At 48.2% G+C, this 14,833-nt stretch overlaps 1 protein-coding gene across 20 annotated transcripts in view; it reads right to left on the reverse strand.

The window, feature by feature from the left end:
* The window catches only part of LOC109383228 (uncharacterized), a 433,428-nt gene that overhangs the window by 182,708 nt on the left and 235,887 nt on the right, over positions 1 to 14,833 (reverse strand). The window contains exons 1-2 of one of the 20 annotated variants that reach the window (XR_002124134.1): positions 3,088 to 3,748; positions 1,274 to 2,175 (exon numbers count right to left, since the gene is read on the reverse strand). The exons of 14 other annotated variants lie outside the window; for them this stretch is intronic. The gene's annotated coding sequence lies outside the window, so the exon portion shown is untranslated. Of the gene's footprint in view, positions 1 to 1,273; positions 2,176 to 2,890; positions 3,749 to 3,768; positions 3,809 to 6,160; positions 6,221 to 9,180; positions 9,267 to 14,833 lie in introns of those variants that run through there. 5 more of the 20 variants (XR_002124129.1, XR_002124115.1, XR_002124121.1 and 2 more) reach the window with 5 other exon arrangements.

A 14,833-nucleotide genomic window follows, 5' to 3' on the forward strand; every position in this document is an offset into this window, starting at 1 on the left:
AGGCAGGTTATCCATGTAATGAAAAGACACTGACCAGCGACGTGAAATTAAAATCTCTGAGCCACAATTTCCTCACCTTTCACATGGAACTAATAATATCTACCTTGCAGGATTACTGTGAAGAATAAATGAGAGAACAGGTGTGAAAATACCAAGCAAAGTCTCTGCCACATATTAAAATCTCAGTTAATATGAGTTTTGCCTCACAAGGGGAAAGAAAAGTGGATACCCAGAAAATGTGTATGGTTTGAGGCGTGATGATTGATAAGAAGAAATAAAAATTGGGACGACAGCAAAACAACCATCTATAAACAGTATCAGAAACAAAAGAAACAAATGTCTATAAAATCATATGCGGTTCCTCCATGACATACTCAGGCAATGGCCCAAATGTCCTTCTAAGGAGGACACATGGGATGGAAGCCAGACTGGGCCCTTCCAAACCTCAGTATCTGCACCACCTTCTGCAGTAAGCCCATCGCCAGCACAGAGTTCTGTCCTGCCCCAGAGAAAGCAAACCTCCCATCCTGCCACCCCCAAGAGGCCAACAAGCTGAGTAATTGCCGAAGGTGAGGTAGAAAGGGGGCAGATTAAGTTATAGAGCCACCTTGCAAAGCAAGACCAAACCTCAGTGCCAAAGAAATCAAACTCACGAAAGAAGGACCTGAGGGAGAGTTTTGGCCAAATACTGCCATCCACACCATTCGACTAATGGGGCAACCATTTTGACCCCAAATCTTCATCTCTAAGATGTTGGATAGTAAGGAGGAACCCCTTCTTTTCCTGTCTTCCTTCCTTCCTCCTTCCTTCCTCCTTCTCTTCCTCCCTCCTCCCTTCCTTCCTTCCTCTCCCTCTGTCTCCCTCCCGCCTTGATTTCCAGGCACTGACAATGGAATTCCAGGAAACCATGAGACACAGTCTGAAATGGGTCAGCACACATGGCGGTTGAGAAATTCTTGATGATTCCAGGCATGCATGGTCCAAGGAACACAGGTGCAAATGGCATCCTCTTGCACCTTTCAGAGGAGGGCCCCACCAGTCATTTTAAACTTAGTCGGGCAGACAAGGGAAAACCTTCTGGTTCAGAAGAAGGCAAAATCCAGATATGCTAATTACAACCAGCCCCTCCCCCAAGCAGAACCTCTAGGTGATATGAATCCACAGTGATTTGGTTTCATGCAAGAGAAAGAGAGTCCTACGTGAACACGCACAATGCACTAGGCACTGGGGACAGACTCGGAGATAAGAAACATTCATGTATTAATTCAACAAAATTTATTAAGCTCTTACTAGGTGCCAGCTCTGATATTAGGAACCAGATTCAGAGCAGTAAACTCTGGGGAAAAGGGTATTTTTTTCTGCTCTCAAGTTCACAGAATAACAGGAAAGTAAATAGACCTTCAAAACAGGGGTAGTCAATCCAATGGGAATAGCCAGGGAGGAGACTGAGATGAGTCTACAGGATGAGTAGTTGGGAGCTCAGCAAAAACTCTGTTAAATGAATGACTGAATGCATATGAATGAATGAACTGGTGAGAGACAGGGACCTCCGAGCAGAAGGAACATCAAGTGTAAAAGTGAAGGCACATGCAAGTCCATCAAAAGTGTCAACAAATAAGTCATTGGGTATGACTGCTGTGTGCAGAGAGAGTGAGGTAATAACAAGAATAATGAAAACAGAAAGATGTTTGGCACTTCTTGAGTGTTTTTCCATGTGTTTCCCACTGTTGAAAGAGCTTTTGGTGACTTATTTAATTGAATATGCACAACATTAGCCCCACTGTACAGATGGGCAAATTGAGGTAAAGAGAAGCTAAGAAGTTGCCCAAAGTCACCCAGCCCACAAGTGGCAGAGCTGGGATTCACACACCAACGCTAGAGTCTTCACTCTTCACCTCTGGAGCTTGGGGTGGGCTTGACATTTCACAGGATGGCTTTTGGACTCAGTCTTACAGGTAATGAAAAGGCCAGCAAAGGCTTCTTACACCTCTCGCATTCTGCAAGGCGAGGCAGGCGTGGGCAGAGACCGTTAGCACCTACACAGGCCACGGCAAGTGCTGGGCCACAGGCATCTCGACAAAGAGGCATGTCTATGCCTCTGCTCCAAAATGAGGGCCAGTTGAACGATGACTGATGGACGATGGCTTCATGGAACTGGTATCATTTGAGTTGAGTCTGGAGGAAAGAGAAGGGATTCAGGCAGATGTCACAGTATATCAAGGCATGAACTTTGGAAACTGCAGACATGTGAGGCAGCTGCATTTGGAGCAGCCTGGAGCCGCAGGGCCAAGAGTGGCTGGAACAGCAGGATTTGCACTCGGAGCTCACCTGTGGCCCTGAGTGCAGGGTTTAGGCATTGAAGAAATAACTGGAGGGCTCCTCGAACACTGGAGAGGGCGGCCCTGCATTGCTAAAGATGGTGGAAGTAAAACTCTTGCAAGAAACCCCTGCATACACACTGGGAGCTTTTAAAGTGCTTGGCAGCTGTTAAGCTGCGCACCTGGGCCTCTCAGAGGGTGAAGACTGCTGGCAAGAGAAGGGGCTGGTGGACCCAAGAAATGTCTCTTTCCTCTACTCTCTTTTTCAGTTTTTAAAGGGAAAAAAAAAGAAGTTCCATGACACTGGTTGATATGAGAAAGTCCACTAAAAGCACCTGAACCAGAGAAAAGGCAAGAGATGAAGTGGGAAAGTACCGGAGATGAAGTCCTAGCCTGTCCCTGACCAGCTGTGTGCTCATTACACCATCCCCTCCTTCTGGGGAAGACTACATTTCCCAGGCTCCCTTGCAGTTAATTTGAGGCCATGTGACTGAGACTTGACCAATAAAGTGAGAGCTAGGGAAAGCCACTTCCCGGTCTAGTCCTTTAAAACATCCCAGGTAACACTCCACCTTCTTTTCCCTTCCATGGTGACTCTGAATGTCCACATGCTCCAGTTGGTACGCTGATGGCAGAGAACCAAATAGCTCCAATAGGACTGCGACTTGAGCAAAAATTACGTTTGGTTTGTTAATCGGCTAACTCTTTAGGGTTCCCGTACCCCTGCAACACTGATTGTCCAGTTCTTCTAAAAGCGTGGCCCACAGACCTGCAGCCTCAGCTTTTCCTGAGAACTTGTTTGAGATGCAAATCTTCTGGCCCCACGCTGGAACGACGAGTCAGAAACTCCGCACACAGGGCCCAGGCATTGTCTTCAGGTGATTTTGATGCAGCTCAAGTTTGAGAACCACAGGCGTACGCGAATAAGGCAACCGTGGCCTTCATCTTCGGAGCCTCAATTACTCCCTCTGTCACATCAGGGTGAATACCTCCCCTTGCTGGGTTCATTTGAGGGTTAAATGATGCCACGTCATGTGATGTGTATAAACAGCCTAGCTCAGTAGCCCACACACACAGTCAATGCACAATCCAGAGCCAGATGCCATGGGAGAGCCAGAGAAAGGGAAGGTGGGACTGCTGCCTTTTGTGGGAGGCTGCCTCCGAGATGGCCCCAGTGATCCTGCCCCCCCCCAGCATTCAGCCCTTGCATAATCCTCTCCAGTGTGTGGGCTGCACCGAATGACTCACGTCTAATGAACAGAATATGCTAAAGCCATGCTCTCTTCAAGGTTCCAGGAAGAACCCTTTGCCTCTCGCAGCTTCTGGTGGCTCCAGACATCCCTGGACCTGTGGCTGCGTCACTCCAATCTCTGCCTCTGTCTTCACACCACCTTCTCTTCCTCTCTCTTGTAAGGACACTTGTCATTGGATTTAGGGCCACCCACTTAATCCAGGATGACCTCATCTCAAGATCCTTAACTTAATTACATCTGCAAAAAAAAAACAAAACAATTTTCCAAATGAGCTCACATTCATAAGTTCAGGGATGTGGACATATCTTTTTTTTTTTTTTTTTTTGCGGGGGAGAGCACCATTCAACCTACTCTACTGCCAAATGACAGGCACAGGTCTTGTTCAACATTAAATTCCCCTGACCAAGGCACCAAATGTGGTGATTGACCCTAGGTAGGACTCTGATATGAGTCTGTTGAACAAAAAGGCAGCAGAGCATAGGATTTAAGTGACTGGCTTTAGAATTAGCCAAGCCTCTATTTATTCCTCAACCACTTACAAATGATGTGACGTTAGGCAAATTACTCAACTTCTCTGAACCTCAGTTTCCTCCTGTGGGCATTTTAATGACACCTATCTTCGTGGGGTTATTACAAGCATTAAGCTAGTAAACGCAAAGCACTAACAGGGCTGCAGAGTGCAGACAGTGCCCAGCATATAGGGAGTGGTCAGTACAGGCTTGTGCTCTTCTGAAAAGCATGTTGACAGCTGGAGTTGCTATGGTTCCACCCTCACAAAACCTCACAGCCTTTTGCCCTGACTGCCACGGGGGCCGTTCCTCTGCTCAGACTCCCTGGGTGCCCAGAAGCCCTCCTTGGAGGCAGCTGTGGACAAATACCCCAGCCATGCCCTCCCACTGCAGGCCCCCTTCCTCTCTCACTGCCTGGCTCGCCTCCTCCAAGGGAGGCCTCCCAGAGCAGGGCTGGCAGGGGGCTTGCCTGGGCCCCTCATTGTTATTCCTGGCAGGAGGTTATCCTGCCAGCATCCTCGGAGGCCCATAAAAACCCAGCAGTTTGTCTTTCATCAGAGCTGCTCGAAGCCCGTGGCATCCTCTAAGAAGATGGTGCTCCCAACTGCGTCTGGGAGCGGCTACTTCCCAGGATGGTCTGGTATGTGCGAGGCAGAGGGAGCGAATGTGAACTGAAATAACCCAGCCCGGGCACTGGCTTGAGAACCACGCCCCTCCAAGCTGCCAGGAAGACACAAGTCTTCGTGTATGGAGAGATTCTCCCTGGGATTTTCTAGATGTCAATGCTCTGAGTCACACACAAGTGGGTCTGCATTTCAATTTTGCTACTGAGTAGCTGTGTGACTCTGGGTATTTCACTTAACCTCTCTGTGCTTCAGTTTCTGGCTCTCTAAAACAAAGCAGAGATAATAACGGCCACTTTGTCAGGTTCTTGGGAGGACTGAAAGGGACAGTGTAAGCACAGGCTAAAAGAACATATCTGCAGCACATATAACTGACAAAGGACATGCATCTAGAATATGTTAAAAAAAACACACACAAAACTCTTGCAACTCAATAATAAGACAAACAAATCTACTCCCCAATGCAGAAAATACTTAAACTTAAGACACTTCACAAAAGAAGATACGGACAGTAAGTACAAGAAAAGGTGCTCAATGTCATTAATCATGAGGGAAATGCATATTATAAAAATGAGACACCCTTTCACCCCCACTAGAATGGCCCAAATGAAAAAGACTGTTAATACCAAGTGCTGGTGAGGTGTGGAGCCATTGAAACTCTCCTACACTCATGGTGGGAGTACAAAAATATATAACCACTCGGAAATAAAACAGTGTGGCAGTGGCTTATCAAGTTAAAGATGCGCTTTGTGTATGACCCAACAATTCCACTCCTAGGTATTTCCCCAAGATGTATGTCTATAAATAGGCATGTATGTGAAAGCTCAGAGCAGGCTTATTCATAGTCCCCAAAAGTTAAAAACAACCCAAATGGCCATCGGGAGATAAAGGAATAAACAATTCGGTGTATGCAGACAACAGAATAGTGGACCGTAATAACAAGGAACAGCTGCTGGCGTAGCTGGATGGACACCACAAATTCTACGCAGAGTGAAAGAAGCCAAACACAAACAGGCTAAGCTGCCATTCTTAAGTTCTAGAACAGAGAAACGAATCTGTGAAGACAGAAATGAGAACAGCAGTCGCCTCCGTGTTCACGGGAAGAGGCACAAGGAACTTTCCGGGGTGGTAGATATGTCCTGTGTTCCTATCTTAGGGTGATGGGTACGTAAGTGCACATCTTTGTCAAAACTCGCCATACGCCATACTGAAGACCTTTGCAGGTTGCTGTGTGTGAGTTACATCTCCACAGGAAACACCGAAGAGGGATCGTGTACACACAGCGCTCAGCAAGAGGGCCAAGCTCTCAGGCAGAAGTCAACTACTGGTGGGAAACGGTGCAAACGAGTCAAAAGCATGTTAATAGTCCAACGGCATGCTGGGAGTTCCCAGTGACAATCTGGACTTGGAGCCTAACGTGTCAGGTCCCCTCTCTGAGTGAGACGTGGAAAACTTACCAAAAGGAACCCTCCGCTGAGTCTTTTGTGCTCTGCCCTCAACCCTTTCTATGCTTTCTCCTGTAAACAGCAAAATAAAACAAAACAAAAAAGGTGTGTTTAGCTGGATGGTGATGCTGTTCCCAGGAGAGGGTAAATTTAGGGAGTTATTGTTTAGAAGAGGCTTACTAAATAGGAAAGGTGCATGGATGCCTCCGTGGGCCACAGCCCAAGCTGCTACATCCGGGGGTTTTAAAGGTGCCCAAGGCAGCTTGGGCAGAGGGTTCCTGAAGACAGGCCAGTTCCCAAGAAAAGGAAATTAGCTAAGGCCCAACTGACCCCCAAATTCCCATCTAATCCCAGGCTACCTTTGCCCCTACTGGCCTCTCCTAGAGGGCTCTTCCTGCATCCCTCACTCATTCTAGAATGTTCCATCTGCATGATGGGCTGTAGCCTGCATAGAAGGAAGGAGACATTGCTCCCAGCAGAGCACACTGGCTGTTCCACTCTATCTGGGACCTCTCACTGGACACAGGTTTGCAGTGGCCCCAGGGTCGGCCCAGAGTTGTCGCTTGCTCCGCCCTCGAGGAGCCTCATCTGTTACACGTAAGACACACAGAACAAGAGAGCTCCCAACCCATGGCTCTGAGGTTCTCCCCTGCGTGGCTGGCATCCACCCACTCTTCCTGCTGTGGCCTGAGTCTTCTCCCACAAGTCCTGAGGGCATCAGCGGAGAGTTGCGGAGACCAGCAGGCAGGGCCTCCTTGGTGGGCCCCTGCCTGGCCCGTGTGGTCCACCTTCCAGACCTCCACGGCCTGGCTCCAGCCTGGCCAGCACAGAGATGCCCACATTTGCATACAGTAATTGCCCACGGTGTCTTTTAAATAAAATATTCTGCATATGAGGATTATAGCAAAAGATGAAGGAGAAAAAAAATAAGATTTCCCTATCATGCGCTACCAAACAGGGTTGCTAGTTGGGAAGCAGCCCACATTCTGGAAGCAAATCATGCAAAGGCCTTAGGAGGCTTGGGGAAGCCATCTTTGTGGGAGGTGGTGAAAGTCCCACCTTTCTGAGCTTCGTCAAAAACTTGTTCAAAGAAGAAAAGGGGCCGGCCGAGTGGCGCGATGGTTAAGAGCTGGCTTGGGACGCCAGAGCGCCCGGGGTCGGATCCCACATATGAGGGCCAGTGACACTGCCCTCCACAGCTAAGATGCTGAACAACAGCTCAACCTGGAGCTGGGCTGCTGTGAGTCCCCTGCGACGGCGTAGGCTGCAGCCCCTGTGGCAGTGGGTTGCCATAGGCTACTGTGTGTAGCCAGCAGCCAGCGTGAGCAGCCAGCAGCCGCAGTGAGCGGCCGTCCAGAAGCTGGCGACTGATCTGCCTCGCCCGGGAAGAGCGCAATGATGGTGCCAACTTGGGCCAGTGAAGCAAACGTCCTCCACAACTAGACTGAAGAACAAAAAGACAGCAACTTGTCTATTCCCCATCTCCCAATTCCCCAGCACTGTTCCCATCCCCCAATTCCCCAATAAAAAATCTTTAAAAAAAAAAAAAAAGAAGAAGAAAAGCTTTGGACATTATTCCACAATCTCTATCTTGATTCGATGTGGAGTTTTTTACCTGCTACTTAATGCCATGCTCCCTCAGGCTGGGGAGGTTTGCAGGTGAGTGCGGCCCCTCCCATGCCTGTGCCCAGGTGCCCACCAGGAGCAAAGGGCAGAGGCTAGGTGTGTCAAGGTCAGGGCAGCCAGGAGCTCATCTGGGGAAGTGAGAAGGTGTTGGGAGGCAGGACTTAACCTTACAAAGCACAAAGTCAACGACAAATTATGAACTTCAAGATGGCTACAGCAGACCATTAAATCCCAAGCATGGCCTCCCCCTCCTCCACTTCTGCCAGTCAGTACAGCTGAAGGTTAAAATCCCCTGCGAGCCAATGGGGGTTCAAGTTACTGAGATTCCCCATTTATAAAATGAGGATAGTAACAGCACCTCCGTTAGGCTGATCTGAGAATTAGATGACCTAATAATTGCTAACTCTTACGTAGCACTTACTAGATGCCCCACACTATTTTATGTGCTTTACAAACATGAACTCATTTAACCCTCATAATAAGCCAATGGGTAGGTTAGTACTATTCCCACTTTATAAAATAAGAAACCGAGGCACAGAGAAGTAAAGCAACTTGCCCAAACCCACACAGCAGGTAAGCACGTAGGCGGCATAGCCAGTATTTGAATACCTTCACCTAGCTCCAGAATCTGCATTTCTGGGCCAAGACTGCACTTTCTATTTATTTATTTATTTTAGCTGAGCCATCAGGCTACCTATTGGCAGCTTAGCGGCAGCTCAGCTCAGGCCGGGCATCGAACCGCTGTTGCTCAGAGCTCAAACTCTTGAGCGAGCTCTTAACCAACTGAGCCACTCAGCCGGCCCTAAGACTGCACTTTCTAAAGTGAACAATAGTTACTGTGTCATCTCTTCTTCCTCCCAATAAGCTAATGAGGTGGGTTTTGCACTCATCTGACATCATTTCTCAGAGAAGAACATGGAAACTCCGCGAGGTAAAGAAACTTGGGTGATGGGTCACTTGGTTTGAATAACTGTACTTTGAGGGTTTCCAAGGAAAGCACTCAGGGAATTCCAGCAGGAATGACTCCAGGAGGGGAGGGGATGTGGGCTCAGGTATGAGGAGAGATGGTGAATGTGTGGCCTCCGACGGAAGGCACTGCATGGATGCCTTCCACGTAGACCATGGGCTCTCGATAGAATTGGAAAGACTGTGTTTGAGGGGTTGGGAAATTGATAGTTGTACCCCCAGGATGCTAAAACCCTAGATTATCAGGGCAGGACAAAAGCATGGAGCTCATCAAGTCTGAGTCCTAATTTTGTGGTTGGGGAAACCGAGGCTAGAGGAAAGAAGTGGCTAGCCTAATGTCCCAGAGTCAGAAAGCATAGTCCCAAGAGCAGATGACCCCCCCCCCACCCCACTGGGCAGCCAGAGTGTCTGTGGAGTGTCTTGAGCACATACCAAGGATCCCAGGCCCATGAATCCAACAGTCAGCACCTCTCCCAACAGGCTGCTGGAGAACCACTGACATGGTCGTCCCAGGCACAACTGAATCCTTATAAAATAAAGTCCCTTGCTATTAATAAGGCAATTTCTAGTTAAGAGTTGCTTTTTACCGGTTGTAACATTTAGAGAGAAAAATAACACTACCTTTGAAGTCAGGCAGACTAGATTTGAAAAGGGCCCTACCACATACTTCTTGGCTGTGTGATCTTAGGCAAATGATTTAACCTCTCTGGGTTTCAGTTTCTGCATCAGTCAGCTAGCTCTGAAGTGAGATCATTCCATAGTGAACACCAATTTTTGGGGCAGATGAAAAAGAAAGGAAGGTGCAGAGTGCAAAACTGCCTAGTGTAAAAGCTGGCACATAACAGGTGCTCAGTAAGAGGCCATTCTGAATCCATCAGAGGCCAAACCCACATACCGTGGGATAGAGGACTCTCAGGGTCGATGTCAAGTCTAAATCGCCTAAAAACACCTTCCAAACATCTCCATCTAGAATCCAAGGAAGGGCAATGTAGCAGAATTTGGAGAGGTCCGAATGAGGGCCACTGTTCATCATGACACAGAAGAGGAGGCTGGGAGATCCTGGTGACAGGAGGCAGAGGGAGGAAGTTAAAGGGGAGGGTACTTGTGAGAGAACTTACATTTTTGGAGGGTTTTTTGGGTTTTTTTTTTCTTTCTATTTAAGGTCTCTAACCATTTGGTAAAACTCATTTCTGGTTCATGTTGTCGGCAGAAAAAAACACATTCAGGCTAAAAGGTAAGAAAGGACCGCACTCGGAAAGTCCTCGCAGGTCCTCATGTCTGTCTTGTATTCACTGCAACTGAGGGTGACATGGGTGGAGCGCTTGATTTGAATAATTGCGATTTCCAGGGGAAGCCCCCAGGGCAACCTTCTGACTGGGGATCTTATGACACAGACATTTAAATAAAGAAAATCTACAGATGCTCCCTGGACGGCCATGCGTCCACCCAAGAAGAATGTGTTGCCCACCCATCATGAATACTCTCCTAGAATCTGAGGACACGTCCTCAGCGACACTGGCGTAGCAGAGGAACTGCCCTCTACCGGGGGAAGCATGCCACAGGGGACTGTCCCCGGTGATCAGCCCTGGGTAAAACAGTAAATGAGCACAGTGTGTGACTAGGGACCTGGTGACCACAGGGAATCCTGGGAGCCCTTCAAGGAGGTGGCCCTTAGGAGGAGGCTTAAAGGATGGAAGGGGAGTGTATGCACTTCCTGGGGCTGCTAGAGTGAAGGACCACAAGCTGGGTGGCTTAAAACCACAAAATGGATTCTCTCGCCGTTCTGGGGGCCACAAGCCTGGCGTCAAGGGTCAGCGGGACTGCGCTCTCTCTGGAACCTGTAGGGTGGCGTCCCCTAGCCTCTGGCGGTGTGCCAACAGCCTTGGCCATTCCTTGGCTTGTAGAAGCATCACTCCACTCTCTGCATCCATATTCACATGGCTTCTGCCCTGTGCATCTGTGTCTTTCTTCTCAGGACACAGTCATTGGATTAGAGGCCACCCTAATCCAGCATCACCTCGTCAGAACCGGACTGTGTCTGCAAAGACCCTGTTTCCAAATAAGGTCACACTCACAGGTAACAACAGGTTAGGACTTGAACATGTCTTTTGTAGGGGACTCAATTCTAAGCACTACAGGGAGCAAAACACAGGTGGGTGAATAACTGGCAAAGACCTCAGCTGCTGATGGAGCTGGATGGGCGGGAGTGCCGCCTTTGGGAAGACAAAGAAGCCCTCTGGCTCAGAGGTGGGGTGAGGGGAGGGGAAACTGGGCCTGAATAAGACTAAACTGACCCAAGAGACAGGGAGGGGTTACTGGGGAATTCACCAGCTTTTCACTCTCTGAGAAACGCCCGCTGGACTCGTGCTGGAGTGGGCCTCAAACAGGCTGACATATGGGCAGGGAGTCATGGCCACAGGCGTCTTCATACTCTGAGGCACCACATCAGTGACTGGCCTGCCTTCCTGGAGAACCAGGCGTGAGGCAGAAATCTTCTGGCAATTGTGCTTTCTCTGCTCTGGAAAGCCAGGAGCTAAAAATGCCTTGTTTACTGCAGAGTTGCAGCCTGAGTGCATCCTGACAGGCAGCCAGGAAAACCAGAAAGGGTCCTCCTTTGAAAGCTCCTTGACTATGTATGTAAAATATATTTTGGTCTTTGAGAGATATATATGGCACACACACACACACACACACACACACACACACACACACACACTTTATATATCTTGATATAGATGCTCTATATACCTATATATGCTTGAAACTTTCAAGCATATAGAAATACATAAAACACATATATTTTATAAAATACACATCTATCTCAAAGAGCAAAAGTGTTATGCTTGAAATAAAGGTTTCTGTTCTGTGCAGGCTGCCTCTGATATAAGGTCATTCATTCCTTCATTCCACAGATATTTACGGAGTGCCCACCATGTCACTGCTGCTGTTCTAGCCTAAGACAAAAACTCCTGGTGTCTTAGTGGTGGCTTTCTAGTGGGATAAGGGGAATGAATGGATCCACTCAAACAACCGTAAGGAGCATTCAAAGGTGCCAGGAACAACAGCAGAACATAAGGGTAGGGGAGAGAGGAATCAGTGTCGCAGCACGAATGGGAGTTGGAATGTGACATGTAGTAGCCAGGGAAGGCCTCGCTGAGCTGGTAATGCTGAGTGGAGACTTGGCGGAGGTGAGGGAGTGAGCAGCGAGGACAGAGAGTGTCCAGCAGGTGCAAAATCCTGAGTCTCAGAGCTGCCTGGAGTGTCTGAGAGGTGACGGGCCTGGATGGCAGGGTGGGATGAATGCGATGGAAAGATCTCGGACATGATTGGCATGGCAGGGCTGGACCCCATGGGCCTCATAGACTGTCACAAGGCCTGTGGCTTTTAGTCTGAATAGGATGGGAAGCCTACGGGGGTTTTGAAGCAGAGAGGCTCTGTGCTCTGGCTTCCATTTCAAACGGTCATCCTGGCTATTGTTTTGAGAATGCATTGGTACAAGGGCAAGAGCAGGTGTGAGGAGACCTGTCAAGAGCTGTTGCAATGATGCAGGTAAGAAATGATGGTGGCTTGCCAAGGTAGGGGCGGCGGTGGTGATACTCTGGATATAACATGCTGATGGACTGAATATGATGGGTGAGTGAGGAGAGTCCAAGGTTGACTGATGCCAAGGTTGTAGTCTGAGTGACTAAAAAGATGGGGTTGCCATTAACTAAGATGGAGAAGACCATAAATGAGGAGATTTGGGGGGCAGATCAGAAGTTCATGGTAAAATGGTTAGACACCCAAATGGAGATGAGATAGTGGCCGCTGAATGTACCAGTCTGGAGGGCGGGGGGAGGAAACCTTTGGGAGATGTCAGTGTAAAGAGGACATGGGCACCCCCTAAGACCAAAGGAGATCTCCAAGGACTTGTGTGCAAATGAAAAAGAGAAGAGATCCAAGAATTGTGGCCACAAGGCAAATGTTGCGACTCGCTAAAATTTAGGGTCAGGGAAGGAGGAGAAATAGACAAAGACGCCTGAGAGGGGTGGTCATGGGGAGAGGAAGCAATGCAGGCAAGTGGGGTCCCGGAAACCAAATAAGGGACATGTTTCAAGGAAGATTTAGTGACTGTATCCAAGGCAGTTCAAGGTCAAGTCAAAAAAGACACAACAACCATTGGAGGAGGCACATTTTAGAAGTGAAGACCAGGGGTCTCCTGACATTAACGAGTTTTTTTGTTCTTACCTCTTACACCAGACACAATAATTACTTTTGATTATCTTACGTATGAATATAATCTTAGTTCTTGTCTGTACTTCCCACGAGAAATCCATTCACTGCTATTACAGGCTCAATTGTGTTCTCTCAAATTTATATGTCCAAGCCCTCCCCATCCCGGTACCTCAGAATGTGACTGTATTTGGAGATAAAGTTTTTAACAAGATGATTAAATGAAAATGAGGTTCTTTGCGTAGGGCCCTAATCCATAAGAAGAAAGACCCTGGGGATTCGAGCACACATTGAAACAGCCATGAGCAGACAGGGTAAGAAAGCAGCCATCTGCAAGCCAAGTAGATAGGCCTCAGGAGAAACCAAGCCTGCCGACACCTACCTTGGACTTGTAAGCTCCAGAACTGTGAGAAAAAAAATATTTATTTTTAAGCCACCCAATCTGTGGCATTTTGTTATGGCAGTCCTAGCAAACTAATCCAACAAAAAATGAAAATTATTATTGTTATTTTTTTGGTCTTTGCATCTCTGGTGCTTTGCACAAATCATGGCCCCCAAAAGCAAATGATCATTGAACAAAAGGGGCTTTGTCTTCAGACATACAGTAATATAGGTAGTTGTATTCCTTAAGACTAGGTTTGGCCAAACAAGATAGAAGTATATTTTTCTCATTTACATGAAGTCTAGAGAGAGACAGTTCAGGACTCATGCAACAGCCTCGTTTTTGAGATACTTCTTTGGTCTTGTTGCTCTACATTCTACCTCATGGTTCAAGACAGCTGCTTAAGCCCCAGCCATCACATCTACATTCTAGCTAGGAGGAATAAAGAAGGGGTATTGTTTTCCCCTTCCCTCTCCTTAACAATTCTTCAAAGAACACAATCAGGACACTTGTGCTTATATTGCATTCATAAGAAACTAGCCATGTGGCCACACCTAGCTGTAAGGAAGGCTGAGAAATTCAGTCTTTATTCTGGGCAGCCATTCACCCATTGAAAAATCGGGGGTTTTATTACTAAAGATGAAATAAAAATGTAACCCTTCCTGGTACTCTTCCATGGGTTCTCCCAATACAGTGTAATAACTAACGGTCTCTGGCAGAACAGTGCAACCAACTTTTCCCAGGTGGCCCTTAGCATAATGTTCCAGAGATTCGGCTGGAAACCACTGGCCTAGACCAGCAAAACAGAGTTGACTTTGCACATGGGCTGTGCCACCTCCAGAGGTCCTCATGAGGAGCCCATGGTGGGAAGGAGGAAATGGTGGAATAAAAATGGTCTTTACAATCTTTCTGAAAGGATGCTGGGCCCCAAAGAAGTGTGTGAAGGAAGGAAAACACTCACAACAAGCATCACTTGTACCAGGGATGAGGTGTGATGGGACCTGTTCTGCGATCAATGGGCCACTTGCCTGGATGCAGAGATGACCAGGGAGGTGGGCAGAACCAGGACATCTTTCCTGAAGGATCTGCCTGCCTTGTTAGACATGTCTGGGGACTGACCCTTAGAAGGCGGTGACTGTTGTAGCTCTCCAGGGTAGATGGGGGATCAGCTGTGACAGCTCTTGGGGACATCAGCTGTGGAGGGCCTGGAAGGCACATCTCTAGCTGGGACATGAGGCTGTGGGTGCCACCCCATATAAACTGTGAAGGTCCTCCTGGGACAGCTGACAGGAGTATCTCACAAAACCTGCAGGGCACAGTTCTAGGAGGTGAGATTAAACACAACAGGCGACTCTGAGAGCCCTGGAAGGGAACAGGCTGGCGGGGAGGCACAGTGAGCTCTGGCCTTGGGGACCTGACCTGTTGCACGTCCTCATCCCACCTCTTTCTACCTGGGTGACCTTGGGTGGGCCGCCTCCCCTTGCTGTGTCTCAGTCTCC

The sequence above is a fragment of the Hipposideros armiger genome, unplaced genomic scaffold (assembly GCF_001890085.2).
Source record: "Hipposideros armiger isolate ML-2016 unplaced genomic scaffold, ASM189008v1 scaffold_78, whole genome shotgun sequence".
In the NCBI taxonomy this organism is placed as follows: domain Eukaryota; kingdom Metazoa; phylum Chordata; class Mammalia; order Chiroptera; family Hipposideridae; genus Hipposideros; species Hipposideros armiger.